We start from the raw sequence: 12,616 nt of genomic DNA on the forward strand, positions 1-12,616 counted from the left end.
AAAAAAAAAAAAAAAAAAAAAAAAAAAAAAAAAGCCCTTGTCTTCTTTACCTCTGTTGCATGTTTCCATTTCAATGTCCATTTTCAAATATATATAAAAAGTTTAGGTTTCATGTGATCTAGTAATTACAATACTTCTTGGTTACTTTGGGGTACTGTAGACAATGGGTTGCCACACTTGGTTTATATACTCTCCATTTTCATTACAATTGCATTTAAATCCACTCTTTGAGTCTTTCTGCCTTTAGCCAGAAAAGTAATAAAGGTTTGGCATCTACAATAAACTGTGCTTTTCTTTACAGAGAGTAGTAATATGTTTGTTTTAAGGTATTGGAACAATTGCTGAGCCTTTTCATATAATGTGAAATTTGAGGCTGCAAAATGTCAAGATGCAAGTGCACAATCAGAAATATGCAATTATTATATATGCCACAGTGAGACTACATTGGTTTTTTAATGTGAGTGCTTCACATTCATTACTTTATGCAGATGCTCTGACAAGACTCATCAGTATGTTTATATGTAATATTAGATTTACATTTGTGTATGCTGAGTTTGAAAGGGTTGAAACGCAGTTGATGGGTGTGTACGGGTTCAGAAAACAGTATCCCAAAGTTTGGCACTTTGGCATATTGAGGGCTTTGAACTAAAGGAGAAGCAAAGTCCGCCCACTCTTCTCTTGACTTCCTCTCACCCATCTTCTTCCCTTGTAGAGCAGGGAAATGATCTTCCAAAACTTCTCTTATCTGCCTAGAGATAGATTCTTCGAAAAGGAGCACTTTTGTCCCCTCCATGGAATCTCATCAACCAGGGAAGATTAACAAAATCATAGGAAAAGTAACTAAAGGTAAGTATGTTTCCTAGATAGATGTTTCCCAAAGCTAGTATCTATTCTTTTGACAGTTCTTCCTTGAAATAACATTTAATACCTGGGAGATTTTATCTACACAACAAGGCAACATTTGTCAGCCATACATCTCCTCCTGTCACCCTCCCATAATTTGTTGCCACTTCTTTCCAGAAGTTCCAAGTCCCTCTCCCCATGCTATAAGAATGCCGGCCATCTGGCCCTTCTTCGAGTCTTGTATTTTGTGAAGTTCCCTTGCGTATGTTCATGATAAATGTGAATGCTTTTTCTCCTGTTAATGCGCCGACATAAGTTTATTCCAGAGACCATAATTATCAAACTTTCAAAGCGTAGAGGAAACATTTAAAACCTCCTTACACATCTATCGACAAATACCATCAGTACCAACTATATAAAACTCCTCTACACATATATCAACAAATACCATCAGTACCAAACAATACAAAACTCTTCTATGTATATATCAACAAATACCATCAGTACAACTGAATATCTGATCATATTGTGTCATTAAAGACAAAGCCCTGACATTATTTTAATAAATTAATCTTGCTATTAGGTCGACAATGTTATTATACTTCTGACTTAATATCTCCTGGTTTTGGGAAGATGATGTATTTACATTGTGGCCTCAAGAATAACTGCTGTGGAGTGGGCTATAGTTTCTCTCACTAAATTTTTTTGTATGTTACCCCTAAGGGAAAGAGGCCCACCAAAATTCTGTAGGAGTTTTTTCTGAACAAGAAAAATGGAAGATGTGGAGATGAACCTTCTGATTTTTTTTTTTTGAGGAAGAATGAGGTGCCCAGTTAGTTGTGTGCACATACATGAGTATGTAGGGGTACTCATCACATAGCCTCTGGCCTCTCTATCTCCTATCAGATTGACTCTGGGACGGTCATAAGCTATAGCTAATGAGCAGGAAACGAGAGAAGCAGTTGTATGGAGAAAGGCAGAGGGATGGTGATGACTGTGATTCTAACCTGCCAAAATCTTTGTTTATGAAAGGGGCCAGATGCCAATGCCTGTCTCCAGCTGGTACACTTGTATAGCCTGAGCTTAAGTGCCATTTCTGTGAATAAGGATAAATTCGACAATTGAATTAAATGGAAATGCTGAATACAGAAATGAAATATTTCATTTAGAATCTAAAAGTATTTAGTATCTAAATAGTGCCAAACGCTTTTATTTAAAAGACTGACAAAACGGCCAGGTGCGGTGGTTCGTGCCTGTAATCCCAGCACTTTGGGAGGCCAAGATGGGTGGATCACGAAGTCAGGAGATCGAGACTATCCTGGCTAACACCGTGAAACCCCATCTCCACTAAAAATACAAAAAAAAAAAAAAAAAAAAAAAAAAATTAGCCGGGCATGATGGCAGCGCCTGTAGTCCCAGCTACTCGGGAGGCTGAGGCAGGAGAATGGCAGGAACCCGGGAGGCGGAGCTTGCAGTGAGCCAAGATGGCGCCGCTAACCCCAGCCTGGGCGACAGAGGGAGACTCCGTCTTAAAAAAAAAAACAAAAAACAAAAAAGAAAACACTGACAAAATAAGTTATGTGTCTGAAGAAGTTTTATCTAGTTAAGAGAAAAAAACACCCCATACTGAATATATTTTGAAAGGATTGTGGATAACACAAATTTTATATACTTTGATTATGTCATAGTTCAATATATTTATTATTTATATTATAAATTTTATGTATAAAGATAAACTTTATATGATATATGAATATATTTTAACTTTTAATAATAAAATGTTATATACCTATCAAGTATGGAAACTTCATGAGCACTAGATACTTCCACTGTTCCATTCAATGCTAGAACACTAGCATCTGAAATAATGAGTAACACATGTTGGACATTTAATAAATATTTTTGAATGATTAAATAAGGTAACCAAATAATATCTATTAACAGGCTACTTAGCATATCTTTCTCCCTTAAAATCGAAACATTCTCCATCCAGAAAATTCATATTTACTGCAAAACATGCTATAACATATATAATCACCTTTTTTGCTTTTTTCTTTTTGAGACAGAGTCTCACGTTGGCACCACGCTGCAGTGTAGTTGTGTGATCTTGGCTCACTGCAACCTCTGCATCCTGGGTTCAAGCGATTCTCCTGCCTCAGCCTCCCGCTTAGTTGGGACTACAGACACGTGCCACCACGCAGGGCTAATTTTTGTATTTTTTAGTAGAGACAGGGTTTCACCATGTTGGCCAGGATGGTCTCCATCTCTTGACCTCGTGATCTGCCCACCTCAGCCTCCCAAAGTGCTGGGATTACAGTCGTGAGCCATCGCACCCAGCTTGTAGTAATACTTGTTAAAATTTTGCTTTAAGCTGTTTATTCTACCTTAACAAATATTTCTTCTTTGGAGTATACAAATTACTTTTACAAGTCATACAGGTCTATAACTAAACCTACAATATAACATTAAGTGACTATTTAGGACTAAACTTATTGCTCTGGTAGCTTTGGGTTTTTTTGTTTTGTTTTTCCTCCAATACTGCATATTTGCTCCAAATCGTGTAATGTACTATAATGCTTTATTGTTCTGTAATTATTACACAATACATTTTCATGTACTATGTTATATCACAAGACCTTTGAAAGTTGTGGGTGTGTCTCGTAATTTTTGAATATTTTGCAATCTATAACAAATACTACTTTTTTCAAAACATATATCCAGTCAACTTCTTGTGATTTCACAGTGCAGTTTTGGAGAGCCAACAGCCTCCCATGTCAAACATCCTTGCCTCTCTCTCTCCTTCTGGCATCACTTCTGGACTGCCTAATAGCTATCGGGAGAAACGTGGGAGCTTGATTGAGCTTCATGCACAGGATTATGCTAGGCCCAGACTCTCCATATTCCACCAGTAAAATTCTGAGATTTGCTGCACAAAGAATTCGCAGCAGGAATGAGCCAGTTGCTCATATTAATAATTTGTTTATTAGCCCACTCTTTATTGGTTATTCTTTCTTCATCATCTCAAATATCATTTTATATTCTCACTTTTAGCTTCTCATATCGCTTCCCAAAAGAGCCAGCTGCCATGAAGTCTTTCACTGAGGATCTGCTTCCTAGGGATTCCAGAGTAGGCAGGATCCCTTCCAGTTTTCATGTGACTGGCTCCTTCTTTTCCTTCCAATTTTAGCTGAAATGTTATGGTACGCTGAGCAACATCCCCCCAAAGATGTCCATGTTCTGATTTCCGTAATCTGTGAATATGTTACCTTACATGGTAAAGTGGAATTTCTAGATATGATAAAATTACACGTTTTGTGATAGGGAGATTATCCTGGGTTAGCCAAATGGACCTCATTTAATCACAATGTTATAAGAAAAACGTTAGATAAATTCAATTTAGTAGAGTTTATTTGGGCAAACAAGCTGCTACGGTTTGGATGTTTGTTCTCTCTAAATCTCGTGTTGAAAGGTGATTCCCAGTGTTGCAGGTAAAGCCTTGTGGTAGGTGATTGGATCATGGGGATGCACCCCCACGAATGGCTTAGTGCCAACTCTTTGGTGATAAGTGAGTTCTCCTGAGATCTGGTTCTTTAAAAGCGTGTGGCTTTAAGCCCCGCATGCACCATGCACACATATACCTATGTATCAAGCCTACACGTTAGGCACTTGTATCCTGGAACTTAAAGTTAAAAAAATTATAATAATAAAATAAAATTTAAAAATGTCCTCAAAGGAAAAAAATCAAGTGTGTGACTCCTCCCCAATTCCTTGCTCCTTCTCTCATCATGTGAGACTCTTTATCCCCCTTTGTCTTTTGCCATATTTGTGAGCTTCCTGGGGTCCTCACTAGAAGCAGATGCTAGCACCATGCTTTCTGTAAAGCCTACGGAACCATGAGCCAATTAAACCTGTTTTCTTTATGAATTACCCATCCTCAGGTATTTCTTTGTACCCCTGCAAGAAGAGGCTAATACAGAAGCATTCATGAATTGAGCAGCACGCTAAACCAGTGGAGGTTCAGTGCTCTGCAAGCAAGCTTTTATGGAAGAAAAGTGGAATAATCACCTTATTCACATCAGCTAGGCTTTTGCCTTATTTGGGCATGATGTTATGAGTTGGCTGTTTGTAATTGCCTGAAACCTGACTAATAATTACTGGCTGAAATCAGCTGTTTTATACTTCTGAGTTACGTTGCAGTTTGCTACGTAGGTACTCAAGGTATAGAGGCAGACTCAAGTCACATTTAAGTTAATTTAACAACAAGGATCCTTACTCACATTCAGAGAGAACGGATAAAAGAATAGAAGCAGATGTCAGTGGGAAGAAAATACGTTATTGTTCAAAATTACTGGGTTTGAAGGAGGAGGCAGGGACCACAAAGCAAAGAAGGAAACTTCTAGAAGTTGGAAAAGGTAAGGAAACAAATTCTCCCCTAGATCCTCCTGTAGAGGAATACAGACCTGTAGACTCATTTTTAAGGCTTCTGATCACCAGAACTATAAGACTATACATTTATGTTGTATTAAGCCACTGAATTTGTAGTAATGAGTTACAGCAGCAATGAGAAATTAATACAGACATCATTGCCTCAAAAGTGTTCCCAAATCGCCTTATTTGTGGGAAATTTCCCTTAACAGATATATGAAAAATATATCATTTTGTTTTCTCACATAATATGTACTCCACATTAAATAAAAAACAAAGATTTCACATGCCTATAATACATTGTATTATCTTTGTAGTATTATTTTTACTTAATAATATGAGAAAATATGTTTTCATCTCCAACTTATATGTTGACATTTGGAGTAGTTTTCCAATGTGGTGTCTTACCACTAACCCTGAAATTTTTGTGACAATTATTCTCCACCTATTTCAGCAGAAACCCACATTTTTTATTCCTTTCTCAATCCATGAGGCTGACATATCCTTTACAGATCATAGATTTGTAACTTCTCAGGCATACAATGATTTTGCATTTGGTTATCTAACTAATTTGGAGACTATCGTCATCATAATAAATACGTCCTGAGCATTTCATTATAATTCTTTTATTACACGTTTCTAACCCCTTGAAAATAGAACACTTTGATATGTTCTCTTGTCTCCAAATGTACATAAAACAACCTTAATCTCATGACTTAAAACCCAAAAGACAACAACAGAAAAACGCAACACAAAATCCCTGAAACACCAAAATAAAGCCAATGATTGCTACCTGCTCATCATACTTTCTACTATGCACAAAGCTGCCTACCTTTTCGTGAGCAGAGGCTGAAATTTGTGGTTTCTATTAAGTAGTCACTCTTTGATATTTCGTGCATCTACAGTGGCAAATTCAAGTGTTTTTAAATGTACTTGTGTATATCTCTCTTCATGATTGATTTTGGATGTGGTGCTATTAGCTATAGTTTATACTATTTTTCTTTATCCCAAATTTGTAGCTTATTTTACTATATTTGGTTTATTGTATAATCTCATGATTAACAGAAAACCCAAACATTGTTTTCAAATAAGATCTCTGAAGGACAAAGAAGACTCTGAGGGCTGGATGTGAACCAGAAAAATACATAGTACATTAGATATCTGCTTTCAGGATTAATGGCTACAAAGCTGCCTCAGGGTTGCTGCTTCTCAAACTATTAATCAATCAAGGCATGCCTTCAATCATTCATTTCACAAGGATTTATTGAATGCCTATGATACTGAAGACACTGTATTAATAACAAGAATACAGAAACAAAAAAACACACATAGTTCTCACAGACATTAAGCAAACTAGTAAGGCATAAATAATAAAACCAAGCAAAACAAAACAAAACAAAAAATTAACAAGAATCAGAAAACAAATGAAACAAAAAACACTTAATTAAGTGCTCAAAGAAAACAATAGTAGGATTTAAGACAGAATAAGAGGGAAAGGTGCTCTTTTATTTAGATCAAGCAGTGAGAATCTCTTCAAAGAAATTGACATACAAATTGAGAGTGAAAACTAAAGAAAAAAAAATGGATCAAGCTCTATGGAGAAAGAAGGAGGGGGCTTCCCAGAGAGAGGGCATATTATATGTAACTTGCTTCAGTTAGGAAAATGTGAGCGTATTCACGAAACACAAGTAAGCTAGGACGAAATGTAGAAAGAATAGGAGAAGGCAATATTAGATATAGTTTGACAGTTAGGATGTGTCCAGGATTTGTACATTTTTTCAGTCATAGACATCTGAGTCATCTCAGTATTACAATGTGATGTCATGTTTTAAGCAGCAAGTGAAGCAACCTAATTAATATTCTTAGAGATTACTGTGGCCAGAGTGTGAATATAGATTCAATGCCAAATATTCCCAAAATATTTTTTGTCAAATATTTTAGAGATTTGAAAACAGCATTTATTTCATCACTGGCGTTCTTTTCTTCATGATCTTTTCTTTTATTTATTTTATGTTGTTGCTTTTTTACACTTAAATATCACAAATACTTAGAAACTTGCCATTCCTTTCACGTATTAAAATATTTCCAATAATTATATCTATTTCTGATCACTGCCTGTATCCTTCCTCGGCCTCACAACAAAGGTAATTAATGATTTATTCTTTTTTAACAATAAATTCAAACTTTTATTAGAGTCTCTCAATTTTGTTTTTAACAAGCCAGCTTCTAACATCCTTTATTCCCCAGCCAACTTTCTTCTGGCACCAACCCTCCTTTCCTCTCCATTCTTTTTATTATCATTATTTCAATAGGTTTTGGGAGAACAGGTGGTGTTTGGTTAGATGAGTAAGTTCTTTAGTGGTGATTTCTGAGATTTTGATGCACCCATCACCCCAGCACCCGATTTGTAGTCTTTTACCCCTCCTCTCCCACCTACTCTTTCATCTGAGTTCCCATAGTCTAATGTATCATTTTGATGCCTTTTCATCCTCATAGCTTAGCTCTCACGTATGAATGAGAACATACAATATTTGGTTTTCCATTCCTGAGTTACTTTATTTAGAATAGGGTCTCCAGTTCCATGCAGGTTGCTGTGAATGCCGTTATTTCATTCCTTTTTATTCCTTTTCATGGCTGAGTAGTATTCTATGCTGTATGCACATATATATCTCACTATATATATGCCATATATCTCATATATACCATATATGCCACATATAATATATATCATAATTATATATACTATATATCATATATGTCATATATGCAATATATAATATATATTATAGATATGACATATATGATATATAATATATACATATAATTTTCTTTATCCACTAATTAAATGATCGGTGTTTGGGATGTTTCTATATTTTTGCAGTTGTGAATTGTGCTACTATAAACATGCGTATGCAAGTATCTTTTTGTAGAAAGACATTTTTTCCTCTGAGCAAATAACCAGCAGTGGGACTGCTAGGTCGAATGGTAGGTCTATTAGTTCTTTAAGGAATCTCCACACTGTTTTCCATAGTGGTACCTTATACAAAAATCACTTCAAGATGAACCAGAGACTTAAATCTAAGACCTGAAACCATAAAAATTCTAGAAGATAATATCAGAAAAGCCCTTCTAGACATTGACTTAGACAAAGACTTCATGAACAAGAACTGAAAAGCAAATGCAGCAAAAACAAGTATTAATAGATGGGACTTAATTAAACTAAAAAGCCTCAGCTGAGTAAACAGACAGCCCACATATTGGGAGAAAATCTTCACAATCTATATGTCTGACAAAGGACTAATATCCAGAATCTACAAGGAACTCAAACAAATCAGGAAAAAACAAAAACAAAAAAACAGTCCTATCAAAAAGTGGACTAAAGACATGAATAGATAATTCTCAAGAGAAGATTTGCAAATGGCCAACAAACATATGAAAAAATGCTCAACATCATTAATTATCAGGGAAATTCAAATTAACACCACAATGTGATACCATCTTCCTCCTGCAAGAATGGCCTTAATTAAAAAAATAAATAAAATTACAGATGTTGGCTTGGATGTGGTGAAAACGGAACACTTTTTCACTCTTGGTGGGAGTGTAAACTACTCCTTGGCATTCTTATTGCCCATAAAATTAGTAATCTAAAATTTAAAGTTGTTACTATTAATATTTTCCATAGTGTTAATGGTGTTTTTAAAAAAATTACATAAGAGTAAGGCTATTAAAGTCTTTGACTTGTGTTTAATTAGTTTCCTTCATAAAATGTTACCTAACCCAAAAGGAAAAGCATGCAAAACAGAATTCTCAGTTAGACTGTCTCTCCTCTTAGGAAATTATATAGTAACTCTCAGTAGAGAGCATTCTCAGTAGAAATCACTTACTTTTTCTCTTTTATAACGCTTTTCCTTTTAAAAAAATTTAGTGAGGTAATATTTAATTATGCTTTAGTGATGGGTAATACATTTCTTTCACAGAAAAAAGAGATCAGTTTTTTGAATATTTTGATCATCATGTTGCACCCCATCACATGATATAAGACTAAATAAATTAAAGTCCATAAATAGGCTCTTTAATTGAGAAGCTAACACTATCCACATCTAATACACACACCTTTAAAGAAGTAGCCATTAAAGGACAAATAGTAATAGAAACCCAGATGAATAGATGTATCCAATATAATGATAGAATTTTGTCAAAAATTTGATAAAGGTAATGCGCATAATCCAGTTTAATATCAATAATCAAAGATCTGCCCGTAAATAGTAATCAACCCAAGGGACAATACACTCTATTCAAATAGAAATATTAACCATGATTCTTTTGCTACAGTACACATTAGCAGTAGAAATACTACCAGCAACAGTAACACTAATATGAAGAGCAGCGTAGCATCAGGAGGAGAAAGAGAATAAAGTGGAAAAGAAAGATGAAAGTGGGAACAAATTGAAATAATAGCAACAGAAGTATTGTTAGTTGTAGTCATAATTAAAGTAAAATTTTGGCACAAATAGAATTCTAGCCAAATGCAATAGCTCATTGGTCTTTAGTAGCTTGGATACTACTGGGTAATATCTTTAATTCTTTCTGTTGACTTCACTCTGGTTTCATTAATCTGGATAATTCAAAATAGGTCTTTCTAAGACGGATTGCCCTGGTCACTTGTAAATTCAGTCAGAATTACTCTCAGTGACAACCTCAGTGGTTTTATTCAGGTTGGAGGCAATGAAGTTTGAATGAGTGATTAATTCATTAAAAATTGTGTCATGGAATACAGTAACAGGCCGAGTACATTTCTCACCTATAAAACTAATTAATCTGAACTAGATTTGTCTTGTAAACACTTGAGTCATAAAATAGGATTGACTTATAGAATTAAAGCAGATGGCATTCTTGTTTGCCTAATGATCTTTTTAGTGGAGTGACTTATTAATAGAGGACTATGAAACCCAACTGCAACAGAACTTTGCTGTGTTTAGACAAAGTAATATGGAGATTTGTGTAATTTTCTTGGTTCAGCTTAATGGACTCTTTTATGCTAAAAATATTAGGTAACCATGGACATATGTATTCTTTCCACTTCGCATTAACTGGGTAAGTGCTACATGAAAATACAGGGTTGATTATCTAAGTAAGTAGATTATATCCCCGTTTTGCAGAGTTTGTCCAAGATATTATGCACTGTTGCTCAAAGTATTAAATTCCAGGTGTGAAAGCTAAGCAAATATCTATCTAGCTCTCATTGTGGTTTTTTAAATAAAGTGTTCATTATGTTCATCATAATCTAATTCTATGTGTAGATCTCTTTGAGTTGCCTCGTATTAATTTGAGAATGCTAGTCTATCAATTTTTATATTGATTTTCATCATCAAAATGAAAGCATACTTTTATGGCAGTTTCCTGTTCTTGCTTTTGTTCATAAAAGTCACAACACTTTAATTAAATCTCTGTGTTAATGGGTTTAGGACCAGTTGCCACCTTAATAAATCAGAACTACCAAATCTGTTCAGTTTACTCAAACTGCAATCAATGCTAATTTCCTTTTGGTTCAGCAACTTCATTTACTTTTGTATTGGAAGTTCAATTATTTGCAATTACAGTTTCAATGTATTAAGATAAATGTGATATAGCATCTAAATTGTAACTTACAGAAGCTCAATTTTTATTATTTAGTGTATTGGAACCTATTTAGAAAGTAATCTTAGAAAGTAAGGATAAATGTTATTATTTCAAATATTTGTTTATTTTGCCTAGAAATTAATTTTGCAGATATATACACATACATTCACAGACGACACATACATTTTAAATGATAAAATAGCAAAATTACTTAGCAACATTTGAAGTACTTCATATCTATTAAAGCACTCTTCCATACCATGTACATTGTTAACATGGATGTTATTCTATATTTCCTTTCAAATTAATTATTTCTTAGTGTTTTAGACTTTAAACAACACAAAAAAGTCACAGAACAGTAACCAATTTTATCATTTTTAGCAATTGTTCAGGATTGATTGACATATGTATTATACATAAAGAATAAATTGGTCTTTACTTTTTTCTTAAGAATTAACTGCATTTTATTTGCCACATTTGCTATTACTAAATGCTTATACTAAATAAGAAATTTAAAACTTCAATTTTTTGCAGCAATAAAAATAATACACAGTAAGGCTATCAAAAAATTTAGAACATTATTATAGGAAATATTTTAAAGGTTGCCTGTGTGTGTGTGTTTGTGCGTCTCTGTGTATATATATAAAGTGTATTATTTGTGAGTCGCAATGCTCCTTGAATGTTTTCAATGTATTTCACACAAATAAAATGAGATATTTCTTGAAAAAGGGCTGAAGAAAATATGCTGGCCATTACCTTCAATATCAATAAAATCTTTTTTTAATGTGTGCATTAATATTCGATGAAATTTTACCAGAGTTACTAAAATAATTGATGAAGAGATTCTTCTATAGAGAATAATTTTCAAATTATTTTTCCCTAAACGTCTCTATATTTCTTACATTTAAGGAAAAAAATTCAACCTCTTGAGATTCTGATTCAAAGAAAATATGAAATTGTAGTTTCTGTTAAGAAACCAGACCTCTGATTCGAGAAGTGCAGGCAATTCTGAAAGGAATACTTGAGAAGCTTTTCTTAAATGCTGTGATACTCTGTATTGCCCTCCAATATTTTCACATTTCTTTTAATATCTTCAAGATTGTTATACTTCTAACATTTATCAATTTAATCAAACTTTCATATTCTATGATTCACAACTCTAACACTACCAGACTTGTGTTTCCAGTAGGATAAATGGCTAAAATAATAAATATATGAACTCAAGGACACGTAAATATGAACTCTCAATTTCTATTCAAATTCATTTCTAACAGACCTACTATATCTGACATTGAATTGAAGGTCAGAGAACTCAGAAAGAAAATTGCTAATATGATTTTTTAAGAGACGAATAACATTTGGGCACTTTAACTGCTGGTCAGCTAAAGGTTCACTGCTTAATAATAATTAATGCATGTATCTTAGAGTTCTCCCTTGGATTCTGTTTAAACGCAAAGTAATGTAAAAATATCTGTCAGACTCTAGCTAATGTTAAAAAAAATTACTTATGTGTTTGTTTACCTTCAAGCCAGTTTTGGACACACCTTATTTTAGAGTTTGTCAAAAGACATAAAAAACCTGAATATGACATGGAGTTTGCAGCTGTTTGTTGTTAGTTCGTTTTAAAATTTAATATTTCTAAATAATTAAAGTATTTATTTTATTAATCTTAATGTTTTCTGTATACAAAAAAAGTTCTGTTTTGCCTTTTAAGGGACATTTTAAAATC

The sequence above is a fragment of the Rhinopithecus bieti genome, unplaced genomic scaffold (genome assembly GCF_001698545.2).
Source record: "Rhinopithecus bieti isolate Rb0 unplaced genomic scaffold, ASM169854v2 scaffold_566, whole genome shotgun sequence".
In the NCBI taxonomy this organism is placed as follows: Eukaryota; Metazoa; Chordata; class Mammalia; order Primates; family Cercopithecidae; genus Rhinopithecus; species Rhinopithecus bieti.